At 44.1% G+C, this 23,788-nt stretch overlaps 1 long non-coding RNA gene and 1 other non-coding gene across 3 annotated transcripts in view; both read left to right on the top strand.

The window, feature by feature from the left end:
- LOC110303643 (uncharacterized) overlaps window positions 1–23,788 on the top strand; it is a 31,611-nt gene that overhangs the window by 3,800 nt on the left and 4,023 nt on the right. The gene's annotated exons all lie outside the window — the stretch shown is intronic.
- Window positions 14,806–14,936, top strand: LOC115032196 (small nucleolar RNA SNORA70). Its single transcript, XR_003837853.1, has one exon. It is a non-coding gene; the product is annotated as a small nucleolar RNA SNORA70 (small nucleolar RNA).

Below are 23,788 nucleotides of genomic sequence, written 5' to 3'. Positions count from 1 at the left end.
ATAATAGGATGTTAAAACTTTAAGGTGAAGAAGAATGATTTTACATTAATTTTTTTTTTGTCAAAGAATAGCTGTGGACACATTTAATAACAATAACTAGAATATGTAGCTAATATTTGATTACCACCAATTATAATCGATACCAATAGATTATAGAAGTTTTCTCTAATTTCTGTTAAAGCCTTTTTGGTTCTCACCAGTTAATTTGAATCTCACTTGATAGCACCTAACAAAGGCTTAGGTTTTTCTGTGGTGAGTTTAAGGTGAGGTCTTTAGCCAATTAACACCTCCTGGAAGCTTTTGAAAATAAAATTTTGAAGCAAATTTGTACCACAATTTTTCAGTATAACTAAAACCCTAAATATTAAAAATATTGCCTCTGAATCTTATGGAGCAACGATTATTCCCCAGAACTTTAAACTTTCCTTTAGAGGCATTAGCTAATAGAATACTTTTCACTTAGGAAACAATATACACTGAAAGATTTAAACTTTGTTTTTTGTATTGAAGCAGACAATAAAATTTTTTTTTTACATATTGTAAAGCTATGTTAGCCATACCTACAGGCAAAATTATCTAGTGATCACCAGTTCATTAAAAGCAAAACTCTTTGAATTTAAGCATTATTTTAAACATCTGAATAGATCTGTAACAAAGCTAAAAAGAAATTCCCTTGAACACAGGGGAAACTTTCTCAGGCACTGTTTGCAAAATAAAAGAAGGTTACAAGATTCTCTGGGGCTGTCTTGAGCCCTGCATTAACTCAAAAGTAAACTATTTTTTAATCTGAGCATTTTGGCCTTTCTGTAATAAGGACTGATTTTAGAGGAACAATTTAACTGTCTATGCCTCTAATTTTTGATACTCTTTCTTAAAGATGATTACTCTTATAATTATCTTAATTACAATATACAGGTGAATTAAAGATCTTAAATTTGAAATCAAGCTGCAAGCTGTAGTCAATGGAACACTGGCAATTTTAACCATAATTTTTAAGTTTCCATTGCAATATTAGAATATATCTATAACTTTTGGAAAGTAAGACCCAATTTTAAACAATTTATTCTCCTTAAAATCAATACTAGAAACATCACTATCACGTTACAAAGTTTGGCTGTCAATTCATGAATGTATGACAGTGCAAATTTTAATGTTCCATTAAAGAGACATTGTTTTAAAAACTTATCTCTATAAGTCTACTTTCTAGGATAAGGATTACATAAAATTTTATCTCAATTTAGGAGTATCTTTAGAGGTCTAGTTTTCTGGGCTGGTTTATGCCAGGTGCTTTTGTTTGAAAATGACTCTAGCCCTGAGTTACTACTTAAGCTAACTTTGTAACCAGTGTTATACCTTTTTAATTATACCCAAATAACTTATAAGCCAATTCTCTATGACCAAGATATACAGATCATATTTATACCTTTAAGACCAATCAAAAACCAAATGAAGTGACTACATGAATCTTATAAATTTAGATCAATCAAAGAATTTTACCTTTTATAGCTATACTTATAAGATAAAAACACACTTTGTCATTTGCTAAACACAATAATCACAAAATTGTAGAGAATTTTTTAGGAAAAAACAACTATCAGCTTATTTGCCTTAGAACTAAGAGGTTGCAGATTCCTTTTCTTTAAAAACAAGTTTTTTAGCAGGACCTCTCCTGTTGTGCTTGATTTTTGGCTAAAGGGAGGGGCCTCTCAGCCTCAGTTGTGCAACTGAGAGTGATTTAGCAGGTAAAGTTTTAACCATTTTTTTTCTTTTCTTTTTAACATGAAACATAAAACAGTCATTCAGACAACGAAACAAAAACATACATGAATTGACACGTGATTGGTGCACCAACCATAGACAATAGAAAGAGGGTAGAGCCGGGCGTGGTGGCGCACGCCTTTAATCCCAGCACTCGGGAGGCAGAGGCAGGCGGATTTCTGAGTTCGAGGCCAGCCTGGTCTACAAAGTGAGTTCCAGGACAGCCAGGGCTATACAGAGAAACCCTGTCTCAAAAAACCAAAAAAAAAAAAAAAAAAAAAGAAAAAGAAAGAGGGTAGAACTTCTCCTGTAGGGGCCAGAGAGAATAAAACAGGGCGTCCCCGATTTCTCTCTGTCCCTGGGAGAGTTCTAAAATTTATTTTCCTCTATCCCTTTCTTTCCTTTCCTGTTTGTAAGAGGCAGCTTGTCAAACCAAGATTGAAATCCAAAATTTTCTAACAGCTTCTGACAGGCATTTAAAACTTTTAATTTATTTAATCTGAGGGCAAGTTTTTGAGAAAACACACAATCTCTATACACTAAATGTCTTAAATAGCCTAAAAGTTTATCATGCTAAATCTTTTTTGAAGCCATTATCAGTCTACCCTTAGTCAAATATTTTATAGCCATTTGTAAAAATGCTCTTTATTTTTTGCAACTAACAAAAACACCATTGACAAAATGAATTATAAATGTTTTAGGAAATGATTTCTTAACTTCTAATAAAACCTAATCTATGAATTTTTTGACACAATGTGGGATTCAGGAGCTGTAAATAAGGTAACAGTAAGAATTGAGCTATATTTTGACCTTTATGAAGTCTCTTTAAAACCCATTTTTATTTACTCTAAATGTGTTATTGCAAATCTCTAGCAAGGGCCTCCGCAGAAGCATGTCTGGGCCCAACACAACTTTTTACCCCAGAGAGTTCTGTCAAGGTAAGCTAAATAAACTGACTCGAAGGGAAGCTGCCTAGTATCTGAAAGCGGGGTAAAATTTTCAAATAAGGCTATCTCCTCATAAAAGGGCGGGGAAGCAGAAAAGCACATTTAACAATCTTCAAATTCTGACGCATTATCTCTTTGTGTCTTATCCAACAAGGCTAAAGCAGAAGTATTCAATGTAGACCACAGTAAATCAGTAAAAGAGGGGGGCCTCCCCGCAGGGAGAGTGGGCTGAAACAGGGTTTTAGCATGCCCTGGGGCAGGAACAAGGGGGCGGGTACCTGGAAGTCCTATGGTTGTTAGGGATGGTTTTAAGAAGCTGAGCCTTAAAGGTCAGGCCATTGTCATAGTTATCTTGATACAATCTTAGGCCCCAGGTGAGAGGTTGAGAACTTTCCTAAACCTCTAAGTTCCTCCCTTTAGCAGTAAATTTTATGATAAGTGGATTACACCATCCCTTAGTGGGCTGTAAGGGCCAGGCTGCTGGTCAATGTGTTGAGGAAATTACTGTCGCATCTGCCCCGGTATTCAGGAGCCCTTGAAACTGTTTGCCCTCTAGAAACAAAGTCAGCATGGGCCGTGAATCGGTTATTTTTTGTGCCCAGTAGACTTCCGAGGATCCCGGGGAGGATGGTCCTTGCTCCTCTTTCATATAAGGGAAATGGGCGAATAGTGGGAGTGGTAGGGCTTGGGCTATGGGCTCTCCAGCCCTAAGGGTAAGTGGTCCCTGCGTGGCAGAGACTAAGATTTTTATCTCCCCATGGTAGTCGGTGTCAACCACTGTAGGAATCACTGTTAGGCCTTGTAAAAGTCTGGACATTTGGCCGATGATGAGAAAAAAGTCTTTTGGGGAGGGGGCCCAAATTCACCTGTGTTAACTGCTGTTAATTGAGGCATATAATGATCAGGGGTGCCCCAGGCGGCATCTGCACCCAATGTGAGGACACAGATGTCTACTTCTAACTCGGGCCAATGGGGCTCGGCACCAATCTTGGAGCTGGAGTTAGAGCAGCCCCAATAGCCAGGTTAATAGACTTAGAAACTTGTTGAGAAAACACATATACCTTATTACAAAGCTTGATCATACTATTTAAATCTAAACTCTTGGTTTTACCTCTCAGGGCAGCCCTACATGCCGAATTGGCGTTTTCAAGAGCAAGTTGTCAGACTAACAGGCCCTCACTTTCCTCAGGCCCCAAAATTCTCTCAGCTGCTTCCTGCAATCTGGCAACAAACTGCACATAGGACTCTTGGGGCCCTTGTATAATCTTGGTTAGGGGCGTAGTTAGTGCCCCTGTAGCAGGGACAGCGCGCCAAGCTCCCAGGGCTGTCTGTGCCATCTGGGTGAGGATACCAGGGGAGAGCCCTAATTGTTTTATGTCTGCAGCGAAATTGCCTTTACCACAGATTTTATCAGCAGTTCAGGAGGCTGTCTTTCACAAACTCTGACTTTCAAGTTAAATATTGGCCTCTAGTGAGGACAGACTGAACAACTTTATTCCATTCATTGGGTATCAAGTAGCCTTCTCTTGCTAAACCTTCTAATATAATTACTGTGCGCCTGCAGCTTAGTTTTGCTTTTGCGAGATGGCGATTGGGAGTTTTCTACAAAATCTTTAGTAAGGGCTAGGAGGCAAGCACATTCTCTGCCCTCTTCTGCCTGTTTAAGGAGATCTCTGATGATTTCCCAATTGCTAAAAAGGACTCAGGGACATCTTCTCCTTGTTTTATCAAAGCATTAATATATTTGCCTACTTTATTCTAAGAACCATTCAATACCAGCCATGGACATCTCTCGTCCACATAACAGAAATATTTTATTAAATTCCTTTTTTAAAAACTCTTATCCCTCTCTCCTTAAGAGAACCCTTCATCTCTTGACCTAAATTCCCCATGGTTAATGGGACAACAACTGAATGCCTAGGCTTACCTCCCAACGTCTGTCTGTGACACTCGAGCGAAGTGGCGGGGACTGTTCCACTGTCTCACTGTCTGCGGTACCTCTTTAATCTGTTGTCCGAAGGGCGGTCGTACCTTGTGCCCCACGTTGGGCGCCACTTGACCCGTCCAGCAGGTCCAGTTATTCGAGGGTCTCGAGGGGACCTCCTCCTAAGAACCAAATGGGAGGTAGAGAGAGACGAGGGCCTTGTGCGAATAACGACACGGAAACCGTTCTGGAATGCATCAAAGCCCCAAATGTATTGAGAAAGGCCCAAGGCTTAAATGCACAAGCAAAAGGGGAAGTACAGATACTTATCAGTGGGAGGGGTAGGGCAATACAAGCAAAAGGAGAAGTACTTATGGGAGGGGGGGCAATAGAAATTCTTTCTTTTGGCAGCTACACGGGGAAGCAGGAACTTGGTGGTATCAGAGTGTGGTCAGGACATCGGCGATGACTTAGGGCTGGAACATCCCGTGGTTGTTCTCGGAATCCATGTGTTGGTGGCCTGCTTTTGACCCTTTTCTTCTTGGGGGGAGAGACCCAATTTAGAGATCAGGACAATAGTGTTGTCTTAATAGCTCCCAACACAAGTGGGACTTAGGTGTCCTCACTTGGGCACTTCTTAAAAAAAATCTTGAAAGAAAGAAAGAAAGAAAGAAAGAAAGAAAGAAAGAAAGAAAGAAAGAAAGAAAAAGTAGATCCCAGAAGGAGGTGTGGCTCTTTTCTTGTGTCTCCTTAATTTTTCCTGTCTATCCTGTCTCAGGGCCACGGATATATGAAATAAAAGGACAGTGTTTCAGATCACTGCAGGGAGAATGAGACCTTATGAAATGGTGTTGGGGCAATTTACCAAGTGTGTCAGCACCAACCCAGGGCTTCTCCAATTCATCCCTCAAAGCCTACTCTGTACACCGATTATGACACCATACTCTGCTCTGCCAGTAGAGAGTGAGGTGGAGCAATGGTACAGGAGGAGGAGAGCTTCCAGAGCCAAGTGTGCAGATGGCAGGTCTTGTCCTCTCAGCCCTTGACCTCTCAGTCCTGGACAGCGACATTTGGTGGAAGTCCTTCCCTTAATGTGCCCACGTGTGTGCTGCTTAGGACACCTGCTCAAGCTAGCTGCAAGCTTACCCATGAACCCCTGGAAGGGGACATTACCCATCTCAAAAAAAAAAAGCAAAGCAAAACAAAGCAAACCAAAGCCAAACCAAACCAAACCAAACCAAACCAAACCAAACCAAACCAAACCGGTTTTTAAAAAGATTTCAGGTTTGAAGAATGAAAATCTATCTACTGTGTGCCTCTTCTAGATGACATCTTAAAGATGAACATTTTGGCCCACCATTTCCTTCATATCATTTCTTTACTAAGACATGAGGGTTTTGCTGAATACTCTTTGGTTCAGATAAGTCTAAAATAGGGAGTTTCAGGTGGAATGTGATTTTTGTTGTTTTTTCTCTTTTTTTTTTTGGGGGGGGGAGGGTTTTTCTGTGTAGCTCTGGCTGTCCTGGAACTCACTCTGTAGACCAGGCTGGCTTCAAGTGCTGGAATTAAAGGCGTTTCTTTTTTTTTTCTCTTTCTTTCTTTCTTTCTTTCTTTCTTTCTTTCTTTCTTTCTTTCTTTCTTTCTTTCTTTCTTTCTTTTTGGTTTTTCAAGACAGGGTTTCTCTGTGGAGCCCTGGCTGTCCTGGAACTCACTCTGTAGACCAGGCTGGCCTCGAACTCAGAAATCCGCCTGCCTCTGCCTCCCAAGTGTTGGGATTAAAGGCATGTGCCACCTTGCCCGGCTGGTGTTTATTTTTCAATTACATTTCTCCAAAGTTTCTGGACCCTTAAATAATCCATTTTTAAAATTACATTGAAAAAAGTAATTTTTACTGGAGTCTTGTGAGCATGGTCTCCTGTCTCCTGTGGTGAGTATGTGTGTGTGGCCTGGGGGTGGGGTGGGGGTGGCAAAGTGCAACCTTAGCTACCTCAGACACTATCATTTTTAGAGACAGAGTCTTTCATTGGTCTGGAACTCATTAAATGGGCTAGACTGGCTGGCCAGGGAGTTGAGAGATCCTCCTGTCTCTGCCTCATCAGTTCTAGGACCTGGGACCACAAATATATGTACAATACCCAGGATCCTTCCTTCTTTCCTTCCTTCTTTTCTCCCTTTTTTCCTTCCTTTCTTCTTCCACCCTCCTCCCCTTCCTTTCTTCTTCCACCCTCCTCCCCTCCCTTTCTTTCTTTCTTCCTTCCTTCTTTCCTTCCTTCCTTTCTTTCTTTCTTTCTTTCTTTCTTTCTTTCTTTCTTTCTTTCTTTCTTTCTTCCTTCCTTCCTTCCTTCCTTCCTTCCTTCCTTCCTTCCTTCCTTCCTTCCTTCCTTTCTTTCTTTCTTTCTTTCTTTCTTTCTTTCTTTCTTTCTTTCTTTCTTTCTTTCTTTCTTTCTTTCTTCCTGTCTGTCTGTCTGTCTGTCTGTCTGTCTTTGGGGGTAGGGGTTGCTTCTCTGTGTAGCTGTCTCTCCTGGAATTCTCTTTGTATACCAGGCTTGCCTTGAACTCACAGAGATCCTCCTGTCTCTGCTAATGCCCAGTGCTAGGATTAAAGGTGTGTGCCACCAGGCCAGGCTTGTATACCCTGCTTTCTTAAAAAGTGTCTTCTGGGGATTAAACTTTCAAAGTGAGCACTTTACTGAATGTGACAACTTCCAAGCTCTCTCTCTGGAGTCTTGACAATTAAACCTAGTAGATGCAAGATGAAGTTAGTAAGTAGGCTGGTTTGGTAAGTCTGAAAGAGTACCTATTCAAAGTGATCAAGGCAGATGGGCATAGTGGGACTGTGGTAGAGCTAGAGCACACAAGGGAGCAAGAGATGACGTTGTCAGGTGTGAAGGCGGGTAAGCATGAAACCAAGCTTGCTCCTTAGATAACTACCTTTTCATAAATACCTACCCAGGGTTCCCATAAGAACATGTCGACTCTTCCATGTTCATTCTTTCGGTGATCCACGTCCGAGTTTCTCCCTAACTATGCCTACTTCAGAGGCTGACTCTGTAACCGTGTTTGGCAATCTCCTGGAGCAAATGTCTACACAAATTGCTAAGACTAATGACAAACTAATAATAATAATTAGTCCCCTGCCTGGATGGTCTCTCTTACCCAGCGTGCACAAGGCCAAGACTATCCCCCTTCATAGTGACTTTGGGTTTCAGAGGCCCTAAACAGAAGGAAACAACAAGTCCTCAATACCTAGGCTGTGCATGGGCATTGTCCTTTGAGCAACTCCCATCTTCTGGCGTCAAATTCCAGTCCTCCAACATGTGCATCTGTACCGGTAAGGAGAAAGTGACCTTGATAGTAAATAAATATGCTTTCTCTCAAGAGGTGCATGAATGTGTGTGTGTGTGTGTGGTGGGGAAGGGATAAAATGAGCTGAGTCCAAGAATTTATCATTCACCATTCTCATACAGGGTGAACAGCTGTTTCCTAACACTTCCCTGTCCTGATGTGTCGTGTCCCCTGAATGGGTGAGCTGCAACGGCTTCCTTTAGTTGCCTGTAGAGGTATTTTGTCGCAGGAACTACACAAGCAACGAAAGTTAGCCAGTGAGTTTATTGGGGTTTCCTACAGAAACGTGAGTGCAGGGGCACTTGTAGGAGCATGAGTGACTCTTTCCTTTGTGTCCAAAGCCAGCACCAGTGTAAGTGATGACTCGCAAAAGCTGCTTGCTACACCTAGTTCACCTCCTGTATCGCTAGCATCCCCTCCCCCGCACCTCCCCCGCACCTCCCCTGCACCTCCCCCGGAACCTCAAGTATCAAGATTACATACACCTGGGCCTGGGGTGGTGGGGTAGGAAGAACTGAGTGGCTGGCAGCTCAGGTGAGGGGATGGTGACCCTCTTCACTCCTCTTGAAAGACCCCCGAAGGGAGACCCTCACTCAAGTGTCCGGAATGTTGCGCACCCAGTAGGACACTGAGACCGACCTGCTGCAATCACACGAGGAAGTTTTATTGAGAGCGAGATAGAACGAAAGCTCAGGCCAGCATGCTGGGGTCGAGACTCATACACCACGCAGGGAGTAGAGGAGTTTCGACCCCCACCTGGAATTTTACAGAGTTTTTTAAAGACAAAAACCACAAGACAGGGGCAGGAAAGGGGAGGGAATAGGGGAGGTCCAAAACCATAACTTTGCCCAGTAGCTAGACCACATGCTAGTCATATGCTATAATAAGCAACACACCCAGGACATTGTGACATTCCATAGCGGTCAGGGCATAGTGACATTTTACGGTGGTTGGAACATTATGATTATTCTGGGAAAGGACAATTACTCAGTGAGGGGGGGCTGGTGCTGGGAAAGGACAATCATTCAGCAGGCCGGGGCCCGCGGGGGTGACATTTTTGATTCTTTTAGGTAGCTAGTAATCTTCTATATTTTCTACCCAGGGTAATCTTCTATATTTTCTACCGACCTTAGTGACCCACCCCCTGAAGAATGCTGTGTCCCAAACGGGATAGGGAGTACGTATGGATGTTCAGGGCAATTCTACCGAGCTAATCTCAGAGCTGCAGATTTCTATGTTTGCCCCGGTCAGGGTCAGAACAGAAGGCTTCGACAGGAGTGTGGAGGTGCATCAAGTTTCTTTTGCAGCAAGTGGGGATGTGAAACAACGGGAGATGCCTACTGGAATCCTTCCTCTGTCTGGGACTTAATCACGGTAAAACGAGGTAGTGGCCATGATGGGTCAAACCAAGGAGAAAGGGACCCCTATAAGTACCAAGAAAATGGGTGTGCTCATAAAAACAGTCCCTCAGGACCATGCAAGGGTAAATACTGCAACCCCTTACTTATAAAATTCACCGAGAAAGGGAGACAAGATCACCAGTGGCTAAAAGGAAACTGTTGGGGGTGGAGGATATATATTGGAGGGAGAGACCCTGGGTTCATTTTCACTATCAGGTTAAAGATAGAGAGTCCGCCCGCACTGGCTGTGGGCCCTAATTCAGCGCTTGATAGCGCACCTGCTCCTATTCCCACTCCCAGGCTCCCCGGTTATATACCACCTCCGGGGAAGACTCCCTTCTCCAGCACTGCTCCATACCCTCCTCTGATAACTCCCTCCTCTCCTTCCCCCACGAGGACAGAGGACCGCCTATTCAATCTGCTTGATGGTGCGTTCACCGTCCTGAACCGCACCAAGCCTTCCGCTACCCAATCGTGCTGGTTGTGTTTTGCTGCCAATCCCCCTTATTATGAAGGAATAGCTTAGGTGCGGAAGTATAATGTCACTTCTGACTATTCACACTGTCCTTGGGGGAGTCAACGAAAACTGACTCTCACCGCAGTATCGGGTGCTGGACTGTGCATAGGCAGGGTGCCTGCTGAATACCAGCCCCTCTGTAACAAAACTATTGACACCCTGCCAGATGTCTCAGACCAGTACCTAGTGCCCCCCGCCCCCCCCCCCCCCCAGATACGTGGTGGGCTTGTGGCACCGGCCTGACCCCCTGCCTTCACATTTCAATTTTTGATATCAATAGAGATTTTTGCATTCTAGTCCAACTGGTACCCCGGGTCATCTACCATGATGATAAATCCTTTATAGATGAATTTGACCACCGTACTCGTTACAAGAGAGAACCTGTGACCCTGACCTTAGCTGTCTTGCTGGGACTAGGAGTAGCAGCAGGGATTGGAACTGGGGCGGCTGCCCTTATACAGCAGCCCTATTACTACAATGAACTGAGAGCTGCTATGGATGCCGACCTGGGGGGCATTAGAACAGTCCATAACTAAATTAGAAGAGTCCTTAACCTCGTTGTCTGAAGTTGTACTACAAAATAGGAGGGGATTAGATCTGCTTTTTCTCAAAGAAGGAGGGCTTTGTGCTGCATTAAAAGAAGAGTGTTGTTTCTATGTAGACCATTCTGGTGTCATTAGGGACTCCATGACCAAGCTGAGAGAAAGATTAGAGAAGCGAAAGAAAGAAAGAGAAGTGTATCAAGGATGGTATGAAAGATGGTATAACCGGTCACCCTGGTTCTCTACTTTGGTGTCCACTCTAGTCGGACCCTTGATCATTCTGATACTGATTTTGACCTTCGGGCTGTGCATTCTCAATAAGTTGGTAGACTTTATAAAACAAAGAGTGAGTGCTGTTCAAGTTATGGTCCTACGACAACAATATAAGACTCTACAAGAGGTAGAACAATCGCTCTAAGATTAGAGCTACTTACTAGAAGAAGTGGGGAATGAAGGGTAGAAAATATAGAAGATTACTAGCTACCTAAAAGAATCAAAAATGTCACTCCCGCGGGCCCCGGCCTGCTGAATGATTGTCCTTTCCCAGCACCAGCCCCCCCCCCCGAGTAATTGTCCTTTCCCAGAATAATCATAATGTTCCAACCACCGTAAAATGTCACTATGCCCTGACCGCTATGGAATGTCACAATATCCTGGGTGTGTTGCTTATTATAGCATATGACTAGCATGTGGTCTAGCTACTGGGCAAAGTTATGGTTTTGGACCTCCCCTATTCCCTCCCCTTTCCTGCCCCTGTCTTGTGGTTTTTGTCTTTAAAAAACTCTGTAAAATTCCAGGTGGGGGTCGAAACTCCTCTGCTCCCTGCGTGGTGTATGAGTCTCGACCCCAGCATGCTGGCCTGAGCTTTCGTTCTATCTAGCTCTCAATAAAACTTCCTCGTGTGATTGCAGCAGGTCGGTCTCAGTGTCCTACTGGGTGCGCGACGTTCCGGAGACTTGAGTGAGGGTCTCCCTTTGGGGGTCTTTCACTCTGAAGGGATGTTCAGCAGGCCTAGCTTTGGGAAGGTCTCCTAAGGGTGCTCAAGGCTGCTTCGGGTTCAGCTGTGCCACTCCTGGACCGCAGTATTCCACAACAGGGGACTCCGCAGAGCTTTGTGGCTTAACAAGCCATGGGTGTGAGAAGCCAACTGGTCCTTGAGCAGGTTTTGGATCAAGAAATTCCACCTTTTTTGAGATCCCTGCCCTACTTTACTCCACACTGCCACCTAGTGGGCACACCCACAGAACAGCTCCTCTTCATCCCAGAGAATGTGTGGTTGATAACCCGGGAATTTTTTTTTTTTTTTTAATTGCTTTCTATGAACCTCCGGAAAAACTTTATATTATGAAACGTGATATGTACTATGAGCTGACATCCTCAGGAAACACTCTGCCATACAAAAGAATTCACAAAAAGAATAAAGTCAAGGTTAACACTCGGAAAGCCGAGGTCTATATAGCCAGAATCTCACTGCTGAGCCTGGCAGAAGCAATAAAATCAGGACCCAGTCCTCACTTTCCTTCTGGAGACAAGAGTCCATATTCATTGTCACAAATAATAGGACTTTAGAAGTTGAATTAATGAAGCTCTATCCTTTTCATTTCCTTTCAAATATTTACGTTATCATTCATTATAATGAACTGTTGGTGTATACCCTATGAATTTGAACACACCAGCAGGTGTAATTACCATCAGCACCAAGATACAGTTCATCATCTTCCCATGCTTTCCCATCCATGTCTCTCCCCCACCCAAGTCACTCCCCCACCCACCTACACCTATACAACGACCGGCCTGTTTCTCATCGCTGTAAATTTTGCACCCATGGAACACAGCAGACCCATTTACTCTCATGCAACTTGATGAAGTAGCATTCCAGTACAGAATTGGCTTAGTGCATGCAAATCTTATCTATATCCCATCAACACCAAAATCCCAGTTCCATCTTAAAGTTAGAGTGGAGAGAAATCTGGACACAACCTAACTCCTTCTGTGAGATTAAACAAAAGTGTTATGTGTTCTCAGACCATAGTAGAGGTGTGTCTTTAGGACTGTACTTATGAACACAGTTCCAGTTCAAAGCCAGGGAAAGGTCAAAGAACAGAAGAAGGTTAAAAAGAACTCTCCAAGCCAAAGCAACTTGTATATAGGGAGATAGGCTCAGGTTCCAAGGATCTCTGCTCTCAACCCTGCCTTCTGTCCTTGTTTTACTCACCTGCAGCCTCTTGGGCCCACCCTGTGAGTCACCCGTCCTGCTTCGAATTGGCAGCTGATTGATTGGGTGTATTCATTACTCTTGGCTCTGACAGAATATACCAGATAAAAGCAATTTAAGAGCTGGGTGTGGTGGTGAGAGCCTGTAACCTCAGCAGGAGTTCAGATCAAGTTCAGAGATGGATATTATGAGTTCAAGAGAAACTTGGGCTACTTGAAAGTCTTCTCTATGATAACAAATAAACAAAACAGGAGCGAATGGAGGAGCATGTCAGCTTGACTTACAGATTGAGAGAGTACAGTCCGTCGTGGTGGGCAGCCCACAGCAGTGGGACATGCTCACATCTGGGCAGTAGAGTAGAGCTGTAAGGCTCACACTCTAGCAAGGCTCAGCTGAGGGTTTCTGCAATCTCCCAAACAGCAAGTGTTCAAGGACATGAACTGGGGTGGGAGCCATTTCACAATCAAACCGTAGCAGTGGAGGTTTTCGTCTTTGCTTATTTTAAGGCAAGGTGTCACTATTCTGCTCAGGTTGGTCTTGAACTCCTGGCGTGGCTGTCCTGCCTAAACCACCTAGAGGCTGGAATTACAGGTCTTTCACTATACACGGCAGGGGCTGACGCTGTCTTTCAATTATGCTACCTGCCTCAACCCAAACAGTCCCTGAATGAATGTCCATCATCTGACTCGGGTTAGGACCAAGTCCTTGGACCCATGGGAATGCAAGGGTCAGGCTTAGAGAAATGGCAAAGCCTCCTCTAGTCCCGATGTCTAAAGCCCGTGGGTGCTGCCGACAGACAGCATCTGAGCTAAGTCCTCCTTTCCATGTTGTTTGTGTGCGGTGAAAGCCTGAAGTTCCAGTTGCTGCTTTGAAGCTGTTCGTCTCCATCCAAGTACAGCCCACTCAACCCCAGGGTTCCATACACACATCTCCATGTTGTGCCAGCTCGATTTTAATCCCTTCAGTGTCTGTCTTTGTTCCTTTAACATTCCAGTCAGGTTTCTGGGACCCAGGCCTTACTGGTCAGGGTAAAGAAACCTGTGGGCTTTGGCTGTCTTTATCTCTGGCCCAATTAACAGGGACCAGAAAGACAAAATCATACGACATGCAATTCACACATTTTGAGTAGAGAGAGGGAGGATTGTCCACCCAAGCATGGGTGTGTGAAAGAAGTGGCTTTTAACACTGGACCGGGATCAGGGTGGGAGTGGGGGAGCATGTTCTTACTGTCATTTCTTTCTTTCTTTTTAAGATTTATTTCATTTATATGAGTACACTGTTGCTATCTTCATACTCACCAGAAGAGGGCATCAGATCCCATTACAGATGGTTGTGAGCCATGTGGTTGCTGGGAATTGAACTCAGGACCTCTGCAAGAGCAGTCAGTGCTCTTAACCGCAGAGCCATCTCTCCTGCCCCCTTTACTGTCATTTCTTAAAAGTTATACTTTCTCTTAAAAATCTTTGATCCAGATTATAAAGTTATAAATGTGTTTTCTTTATTGCTGCTCTGGAGGCAGCCATCTCTCCATGCAGTTCAAACTGGCTTTCAACTCACTGTAAGCCCAGATAGGCATTGCCCTGGAGATGTTTCAACTGCCTGGCTGCCGGGATTGGATACACACTACCACACTTTGCATAAATACATGATCATAGGCCAGTGAGATGACTAAGCAGGTAACAGCAATTGCTGCATAATTCTGATGACCTGAGTTCAATCCCTGAAACCCACAGTGAGGAGAGAGAAACATCACCTTCTGACCTTCATATATATGCTATGACACACACACATACCTACACACACACACACACACACACACACACAGAGAGAGAGAGAGAGAGAGAGAGAGAGAGAGAGAGAGAGAAACAAAGTTTTTTTATTACTAATTTGAAACAATATTTTAAAATTATGTTTAAAATTGGAACATGGGTGGGGCTAGAGAGATGGCTCAGAGGTTAAGAGCACTGTTTGCTCTTCCAGAGGTCCTGAGTTCAATTCCCAGCAACCACATGGCTCACAACCATCTGTAAGGGGATCTGATGCCCTCTTCTGGTGTGTCTGAAGACAGCTATAGTGTACTCACATACATAAAATAAATAATAAATAAATCTTTTAATAATAAAATTGGAACATGACACAGAAAACTAGATGTTCCTTCTGCAGCCAAGTAAACTGACTAGCTTCCCTTTTCATTGGAACCTGGTACGCAAAAGCCATAAACAGTAGCTTCTCTTGGATGTATACTGCCAGTTACATGGGTGAGTTACCTTAAGACACTTGGTCCAGTTTTCTGATGACTTTTCAGGATCTCAAGGATGCCCCAAGCTTACACAGGTGTGTAGGGTGCTTTTGGGAAGCCCCAGAGCTCATAACTGCTATATCACCATGTCCAACTGCCTCAAATTGCAAAGTAAGGGGGTGATTGAAGCCTTGCCCAGAACCAAGTTCAAGTTCCCTGTCACTAGAAGAACCACATCTCAGAGAAATAGGTTTAACCAAATTAATGCAGATGAATTAGAAGACAAGTGTGGTGGTTTGAATAGGAATGGCCCCTAGACGCTCATATATCAGAATGCTAGCCACCAGGGAGTGACTACTATTTGAAAGGATTAGAAAGATGAGGAGGCATGGCCTTATTGGAGGAAGTGTGTCACTGGGGTGGGCTTTGAGGTTTCAAAAGTCCTTGCCAAGCCCAGAGTCTCTCTCTGTGCTTACTGCTCAGGCTGCATATTCTCAGCTACTGTTCCAGTGTCTGCCTGCACACCACCATGTGTTCTGCCTTGATGATAATGGACTAAATCTCTGAAACTGTAAGCTAGCCCTCAATTAAGTGATTTCTTTTATAAGAGTTGCCTCGGTCATGGTATCTCTTCACAGCGCCAGTGCCTAAGATGACAAGGTAAGTGAGATGCGGCTCATTCTGGACGGTTGTGGTGGTGGTGGTGGGTGGCAAACATATCCCCAACTGTGCTGTCCTGGATAAATGTCAGACTCTGTGCTCCTGCAAGAGCCACGGAGAACTGGGTTCCTGAAAGGAGAGCTGGGGATGAATGGGAAGGATGGACAAGAGAGGAATGAGACCAAGACAGAGTTTCTGATCAAGGCCCAATGTTTAATTCTTAAGTCTGAATTTAAAGGGGAGGGGGGAACCCATCCCCTACTTTTCCAGGATCTTGTCACTTTGTAAGGAAAGCAAGCTCAGCTGCTTAGCAGGTAGTGGCTTCTCGCAGGAAGCTGTAGATGTGGCAGGACAATAGACTTCACCTAGGTCGGAAGACTCCACCCTTGGTGGGCTAAGCCGACTGTGGCAAAACAAGGTCTGATTTAGCCCACCTACGGCTGGGGGAAGGGCACACTTAGCAGTCCCATGGGGGTGATGGGATGTAGAGTCGGGAGACTCACCTACAATGGTGTCAGCAAGTCTGGAGTACACAGTACAGAGATAGAAACCACAAGAGGGATCTATTTCAGCAAGAACTCTCAAAAGAGGTCCTTGGACCTCTATTCACACACCTGGCCATGCATACCCTTCACAGACACACACAGACTTAACAAATAATAATTTCATGTGTATATGTACCTTCCCAAAGGAAAAAGAACACACATTTCAATGTTTACCCTCCGTTCTAGGAAAGGCCAAAGTGACTAAAGAGAACCCTCTTCTCCTGGATCCAGCTTTGTTTGTGACTGACAAAATCGAGTCCAAAGTGGCTTAGGCAAACAGGATTTGTTCAGATAACAAGTAGGTTCAGGTACGGGATAGGTAGGACAGAACAGGTACGCATGTCACAGAACGCACATGTAGGTCAGCAATCAGTGCTGTCTACCCACAGCCACAAAGCAAGCAACACAGGCCACTTTGCAATTCCACAGGAGGAGACCGAGACCCACGTTTGTCAAGGGTTTTTATTCTACCCGGTGTCACTGAGTTACCTATTACACGGTTCCGAGGTAGCAACTCAAACCCTCCCTCACAGCTCTGGGCTCATTCCGGTGGAGCCAGGATAGGGAACCCAGAGAACTCAGGAGGCGGTGGAGACAGAGGCTCAACATCTCAGTGTACACCTTTACTTTCAAAGACAGACCATTTAAAGAAGAACATGTCCAAAGTGACAGAGGATGGACGTTAGGACAGTGTCCCCTCTTCCTGTGTCTCTACTCATTCTGTGTCAATATCATTCTCAATTTAGCCCCTGTCAGGTTGGCCAGTAGTGAGACCCCAGACATTACGGCACAAAGCCCAGACTTGACTCCCATTGGTCCGGTTTGGCCACTGTTGTCCCAGGGCAATGCTAGGATATGTGATTCCCCCAAAACACACACAGGAGCCAATCTGATGCAACTCACAGCAGGGTCTTTATTCTATTTGAGCTAGCTCGCCCCCCCCGTCCCCCTCCCCCACAATGTACCACCGTCACACAGTGGTGGGGGAGCCCTGAATGCCTATCGAGGCAGGGCTTTATAGAAAGTATCAAGCAGGGAATGTGTGTGCAAGCATCTAATTGGAAAGCTCCTGTGGCTTTTAACATGATTGGCTGGTGCTGGGGGTCAGATCATAAACTTAACTTCTGCTCCCTCTGTACTGGTGGTCATTAGGCAGGGGGTGGGCTTGGAACATGGGTGCAGGTTTGTTGGGGGGAATAACCTGGAGACACTGGCACTGGTCTTGGTCTTGTTGGGGATTAGCTTAGAGACTGTAGCTAGGCTCAGGTTTTGTTGGGGGCAACTTGGAAATTAATGCTAGGTACCAGCCTATTAGTTTACCTGAGTTCAAACTTAGGTCAGGTTCTTTAAAATGGAGTCTGAATTTAAAAGCTTTGGCATCTTACCACCACCCAAGCCTGAACCAATCAGGGATTTGGTAGGACAGACATTAATACCTATTTTCTCTTGTTTTTCCATAATGAAAAGAATTCTTTGTACTGAAGGTATCGTGCTTCAGGTAAAGAAATAGATTTCCATTCACGCTTTATCTAAGTACAGCCTTTGCCTAAGCTCTGTTAAATTTCTTGCTATCAAAACAACTTTTTTTTTCTTGGCTTTTTTGAGACAGTTTTTTTTTTTTTTTTTTTCCCCTCTGTGTAGCCCTGGCTGTCCTGGAACTCACTCTGTAGACCAGGCTGGCCTAGAACTCAGAAATCCACCTGCCTTTGCCTCCCAAGTGCTGGTATTAAAGGTGTGTGCCATCACCACCACCCCCGGGCTAACAACAATTTTTAATCCATAGCTCTGAAAAGAAGGAATACACACTCCCTTGTGGTCAGAGACACGATGATGGGCTGTATCAGAATGTGAGAGCGATTCAGTCCAAGAGACTTATGGCAAATGTCTTGAGGGGCTGCGGCCCTGACAGCTCCCACACATTCCATTCTGAATGGTTTTGTCAGACTGCTGCTATAACAAGCTCCTAGACCTTAGTAGGCTGCCAAACCTTAGCCCAAATGACACCATTACGGAGGTGTCATTCAGACTTTGGAACCTAGCACACTTGCCAAACTTGGCACATAACAAATATGGACTTTGCCCAAACAAAGACCTGATTTGCCAAAGTCCATATTTCTGGCAAAGCCCCTAAGTGTGCTAACCTTGCTCTTTAGCTTCTGTAGTTCCTCTCCTGGCTATCTGTTCTTGCTAACTGAGGTGTGTCAACCCAGGATGCAGGGTGGGCTTAAAAGTTCATCCTGAGAAAGGCACAGGACCACACTCAGGTCCCAACCACCCAGTGTAGTCACCAGCCGGGTAATTAAGACTTCCTATTGGTTTGAACCTGTGTCTGATGGTCTTCTCTGGGGGATCTCCCACAACATTGTCAGACAGCGGAACTATGGTCATAATCAAAATACACACATGTACTGAAAATGTCTGTTTTATAGTTCAGCCTCTTCTCTACTCAACTGCCAAGAGTAGTAGCAGGCATCGATCCTATGTGTTGGTGTGAAAAATCAAGCCACTCCCTTTTGAAAATTTGGAATTTTATGATATTAAGAGGTATGGGTTCCAAGTCTTACTAATTTTTTAAAAATTTTATTTCTAAAGTAGCCAGCTAATTTTTTCCTCTCAAAGGCAAGGATTCCTTATGTAGGCCAGGCTGGTCCAGATATTACAGTCCTGACTCCATCTCCCGAGGGCTAGACTTACAGTCTGTGTCACCATTGCCACTATTTCATCATGGTTTCGTCTCCTTTTATTTTTCAGTGATGTTGGAGATTAAGCTTGGAGTTACTCTTATGTTGAACAAATGCTTTGCCAGGGTCACATCGCCAGCCTGTTTATTTTGATGTTCTTTTTTTTTTTTTTCATTTTAGAATTAATATTTATTTCACACCCCACGAACCCCACCCTTAAGGTATACAATTCATGGTTTCAGCAAATCTGAAAGGGGGTGCAACTGCCACCACTGTCTATACCACCTAGCTCCAGAACATTCTATCTGCTCTTAAAGGGTTGCTGTAGCTGTGGGCTCTCTGGACTGTTCCCCACAGCACAAGAGTCCCATCACCAACCCTCAGCAAATCAAGGGGAGGCGGTGAAAGACATTTCCTTGTTTTTTTTTTTTTTTAATGTTTTGAAACAATGTCTCACTATATAACCTTGAATGCTCTGAAGCTGTCTATGTAGACCATGAACTCATGACTGCCTCTGCCCCACAGCACTAGGATTAAAAGAAAATCCCACTGCGCCAGGCTTAAAGAAGGACTTTCTACTCACAGACAGGCAAAAGGAACGCCAAATCTTTCAGGATCTAGAAGAACAAGAATAATGAGAAGTTTGAGATTCATGGCAGCTCACTTACGACCTGACCCAGTCATCTCAGACAAGAAGGCCGAGAAGCTGAGGCAGTCCCTTCTCCCTGGTTTTGGCAATGAAGGAGCTAAAATGAACCAGACATCCTCCTCTAGACTGGACTGTACTAAAATCCCGAAAAGCTGCTGGAGAGATGGCTCAGCGGTTAAGAGCACTGACTTCTCTTCCAGAGGTCCCAAGTTCCATTCCCAGCAACCACATGGTGGCTCACAACCGTCTGTAATGGGATCCGATGCCCTCTTCTGTGTGTCTGATGACAGCTGCAGTGTACTCGTAGATAAAATAAATAAAATCCAGAAAAGCAAAACAAACAAAGGACTGTGCACCCATCAGCAGCCATTCCTGTCAGCTCTAGGCAACAATGAATCTAGAATCTAGTTTCTGTGACTGTGTTGCCAAGGTTCCAAGGTCTCATATAATTGAGAATCACAGACAGGTAGCTAGAATTCTTTGCTCTGTCTGTACAGAAACTCTGGAATGGCAAGGAGCAAGTACTCCTAGAGCTGATGGCCCCGAGTCACAGAAACTCACAGAGCAAACCCAGAACTAGAGGTCTATGTCTCAAGCTTCCTTCCTTCCTTCCTTCCTTCCTTCCTTCCTTCCTTCCTTCCTTCCTTCCTTCCTTCCTTCCTTCCTTCCTTCCTCCCTCCCTCCCTCCCTCCCTCCCTCCTCCCTCCTTTCTTTCTTTCTTTCTTTCTTTCTTTCTTTCTTTCTTTCTTTCTTTCACATTTATTTATTTTATGTACATGAGTACACTGTATCTGTCTTCAGACACACCAGAAGAGGGCATCATATCCCATTACAGATGGTTGTGAGTCATCATGTGGTTGCTGGGAATTGAACTCAGGACCTCTGGAAGTGCAGTCAGTGTTCTCAACCACTGAGTCACCTCTCCAGCCCTACTATTCCCCTTCTTAATACTCAATCACTCTTTGTATTTTTTTTAAACCTTCTTTTAGTGTTTTTTGTTTTTTTTTTTTTGAAGACCATGTCTCACTCTAGCTATGGCTGTCCTGGAACTCGATGTGTAGACAAGGCTGGCCTCAGACTCACAGATCCTCTTGCCAAGTGCTGGGACTATAGGAGTTGGTTCTTTGTAGTGTCCTTTCTTGGTTGTTTCTGGAGTTCTTTGGTGGCCATTTAGACTTGCAGTTATTTGGGGGTAATGGGGCAGAAGCTCATAAAACTGGCTTGAACTGGCTATATAGCCAAAAATGGCTCGCCTGCCTCTCTGTCTTTCAAATACTTGTGGGCTGGCTGGTGTTAGAATTCTGGGACTTGAGTGTAGAGACCCTGGGCTCCCTGTAACTCAGCTACATCTCATTGTCAACATTGTTATCTTCATTCGAACTGGAAGCCAGAGTCCTGTCTGTTCTTTGTTCTCCCGCCAGCTGAAATCACAATAAAGATCAGAAACACAAAGAGCATTTGGGAGATTGTTGAGCAACATTTTGCAACACTGGATGCAGGTGCTAAATAGGCCTCTGTGGCAAACAGCCTGTTCTGAGAAAGACTCCAATCACAGCCATGGGAAGGATGTGGGAGGCTCATGTGTGGATTCAGCCCTGCACGTGTACAGCTGTGCACCCGTTATGGGCTTTGCATATGCACTAGTTTCAGGTCAAGTTTACCAATGGATCCTAAACCTGGTACCATACCAACCACAGGCTTTTTTGCTAAATCACAGGGGAAGTGCACCACCTTGTGTCATGATGGAGAATAGCCACAGTGGTACAGGGTCATACAGGGGTTCTAGTCATTGCTAGGTGGGAGTCCTCCAAGCCAAGTTGTCTGGAGTAATTAGCTGGGATACACTTGCCTCAGGCAGTCTGAAGGTGCTTTGAGGACAGTGCAGCTAGTCTCTAAGAGAGGCTGATAGGCTCTAATAGCTGTGGACCCAGCAGCAGCTTAGCTCACTCACTGAAAAGGCAAACTTTAAAAGTTGCTTACAAGAAAGACAGTAATGTTAACTTTTTTTTTTTTTTTTTTTTTTTTTGAGACAGGGTCTTACTGTGCAACCCTGTCTGTCCTGGAACTCCCTCTGCAGGCCAGGCTGGTCTCAAACTCAAGATACCTGCCTGCCTTCCCTTGCTTCCCAAGTGCTGGATTGAAGGCAAGCACTACCATCCTGCCGATTTACAGACTGTATAAACACACCACATTTTGCTTCTCCACTTGTTAGTTGACAGACATTTTGGTGGCTTTTATTTTTTTAGCTGTTACGAATGTCTAGCTGCCAACAGTTGTGCACACGTTTGTGCGTCTAAGTTTACCACTTTAGGAAATCATCAGTAGGTCTTTTCTTTCTTTCTTTCTTTCTTTCTTTCTTTCTTTCTTTCTTTCTTTCTTTCTTTCTTTCTTTCTTTCTTTCTTTCTTTCCTTCTTTCCTTCCTTCCTTCCTTCCTTCCTTCCTTCCTTCTTTCTTTCTTTCTTTCTTTCTTTCTTTCTTTCTTTCTTAAATTTATTTATTTTATGTGTATGACTACACTGTCACTGTCTAAAGACACACCAGAAGAGGACATCAGATCCCCATTACAGATGGTTGTGAGCCACCATGTGGTTGCTGGGATTTGAACTCAGGTCCTCTGGAAGATCAGTCTGTGCTCTTAACTTCTGAGCCATCCCTGCAGCCCATCATCAGTAGGCTTTCTAAAGCAGCTGTACCATCGAGCTTTACTGTATGTCATAGTTGGGCCAAATTTCACATGTTTGTGGTACTCTATTTTCTTTTCTTTTTTCTTTTTTTAAGATTTATTTATCATTATACATAATCACACTGTTGACGCCAGAAGAGGGTGTCAGATCTCATTACGGGTGGTTGTGAGCCACCATGTGGTTACTGGGATTTGAACTCAGGACCTTTATAAGAACAGTCAGTACTCTTACCCACTGAGCCGTCTCACCAGTCCCCAGGGCTCTATTTTCTTGACAGTTGTTTCATTTTGGGTTTTATTTCTGACTAGATAGTTAAGATAATATTTTAATATTTTCCAGTCAGTTATGATGATGGCATATGCTATAGTTATAGTGGTAAAGAAGTGGAAGCAGAAGGATCATGAATTCGAGGTCATCCTCAGCTACATAGTAAACTGGAGGCTAGCCTGGACTACATAAGAATGTGTCCCAAAACATCATCATCATCATTATCATTATCATCATCATCATCAACAACAACAACAACAACAACCGAAAGGTCTGGGTGTAGCTGTTAGTAAATGCTTGCTAAACATATACAGATCCCTGGGTTTGATCCCAATCAGTCCAGAAGAATGGGCATGGTGGTTCATGTCTATAATCCTAGCACTGAGGAGTTGAAGGCAGGAGGATTAGCTTATGTGGTGGTAAATTTGAAGCCAGTCTGGGATACAAGAGACCCTTTTGCAAAAACAGCAAAAAACAAAAAAATACTCTCAGTTTTTTTGTGGTTGGGCATTTTCTTAGTTTGGTCTTTTCATTTTGAGACAAGAGATAAGAAAGTCCCTGCCTTTAATCTTCAAGTATGTCTTGGTATCTCCATATATCATTAGCCAAGCTTACTCATATGTTAAAAGAGTTGGATTTTCTTTATCTGATTTATCAGTTGAAAACCATTCTCATTCCTTTCTCATAATGAGACGTGTTTATCAGTGGTGACAGTCACAGTCTCCCTCTCTGGAAAAGGGGTTGTATAGTCGATAAAACAAACAAACAAACAAACAAACAAACAAACAAACAGGCACTATCTCCAGGTCTCTGTGTACAGGGATCTGACTCATTATCCAGGTTCCAGAGGCAGATAGCTCTCCACTGGCTTCAATGGTGGTTTCATGTGATGGTGTTAGGTTTACTACATTTCTGCATATTCAGGCTAGAGACTGGATCGGCGTATCCGAGATCTGGCCTTCCTCCACAAGCATTGACTGACCTCACAGAGCTCTTTGAAGTTTGTCTGTGGTATTTAGGGATCCCAGGAAATCAACCATCCTGGTCTTTTGTCTTATACCAGTCTGTCCAACTCTTCCTGACATTGGATGACACACTCCATCCTATGGCCTCAAGCTCCATCTGTCCCTGCTAAACCTTGCCAGAATGCTGGTCTGCACCCTAGTGTCATGTCTTGGATCTAACGCTCGGCTCTCCCACCGATTTTACTATTCCTCTACGAGTGAATGGTTTTCTGTTTATGCAATCTCGACTGGGTCAGCCCAGGACCAGAGCAGCAGATCCTGCGACCATCCCTCTAGTCACACAATAGCAACATGCTTTCCCTGTTCCTACTTTCCATTCCGATGCTATACAAACGCTCAACTTCAACCTCTCCTGCAGCCGGGGTTTGCGGTGATTGACAGGAGGCATT

This window comes from Mus caroli, unplaced genomic scaffold (genome assembly GCF_978045245.1).
Source record: "Mus caroli unplaced genomic scaffold, Mus_caroli_1 scaffold_9, whole genome shotgun sequence".
NCBI lineage: Eukaryota > Metazoa > Chordata > Mammalia > Rodentia > Muridae > Mus > Mus caroli.
The sequence above is the reverse complement of the archived record's forward strand: the minus strand, read 5'-3'. Positions and strand labels throughout refer to the sequence as shown.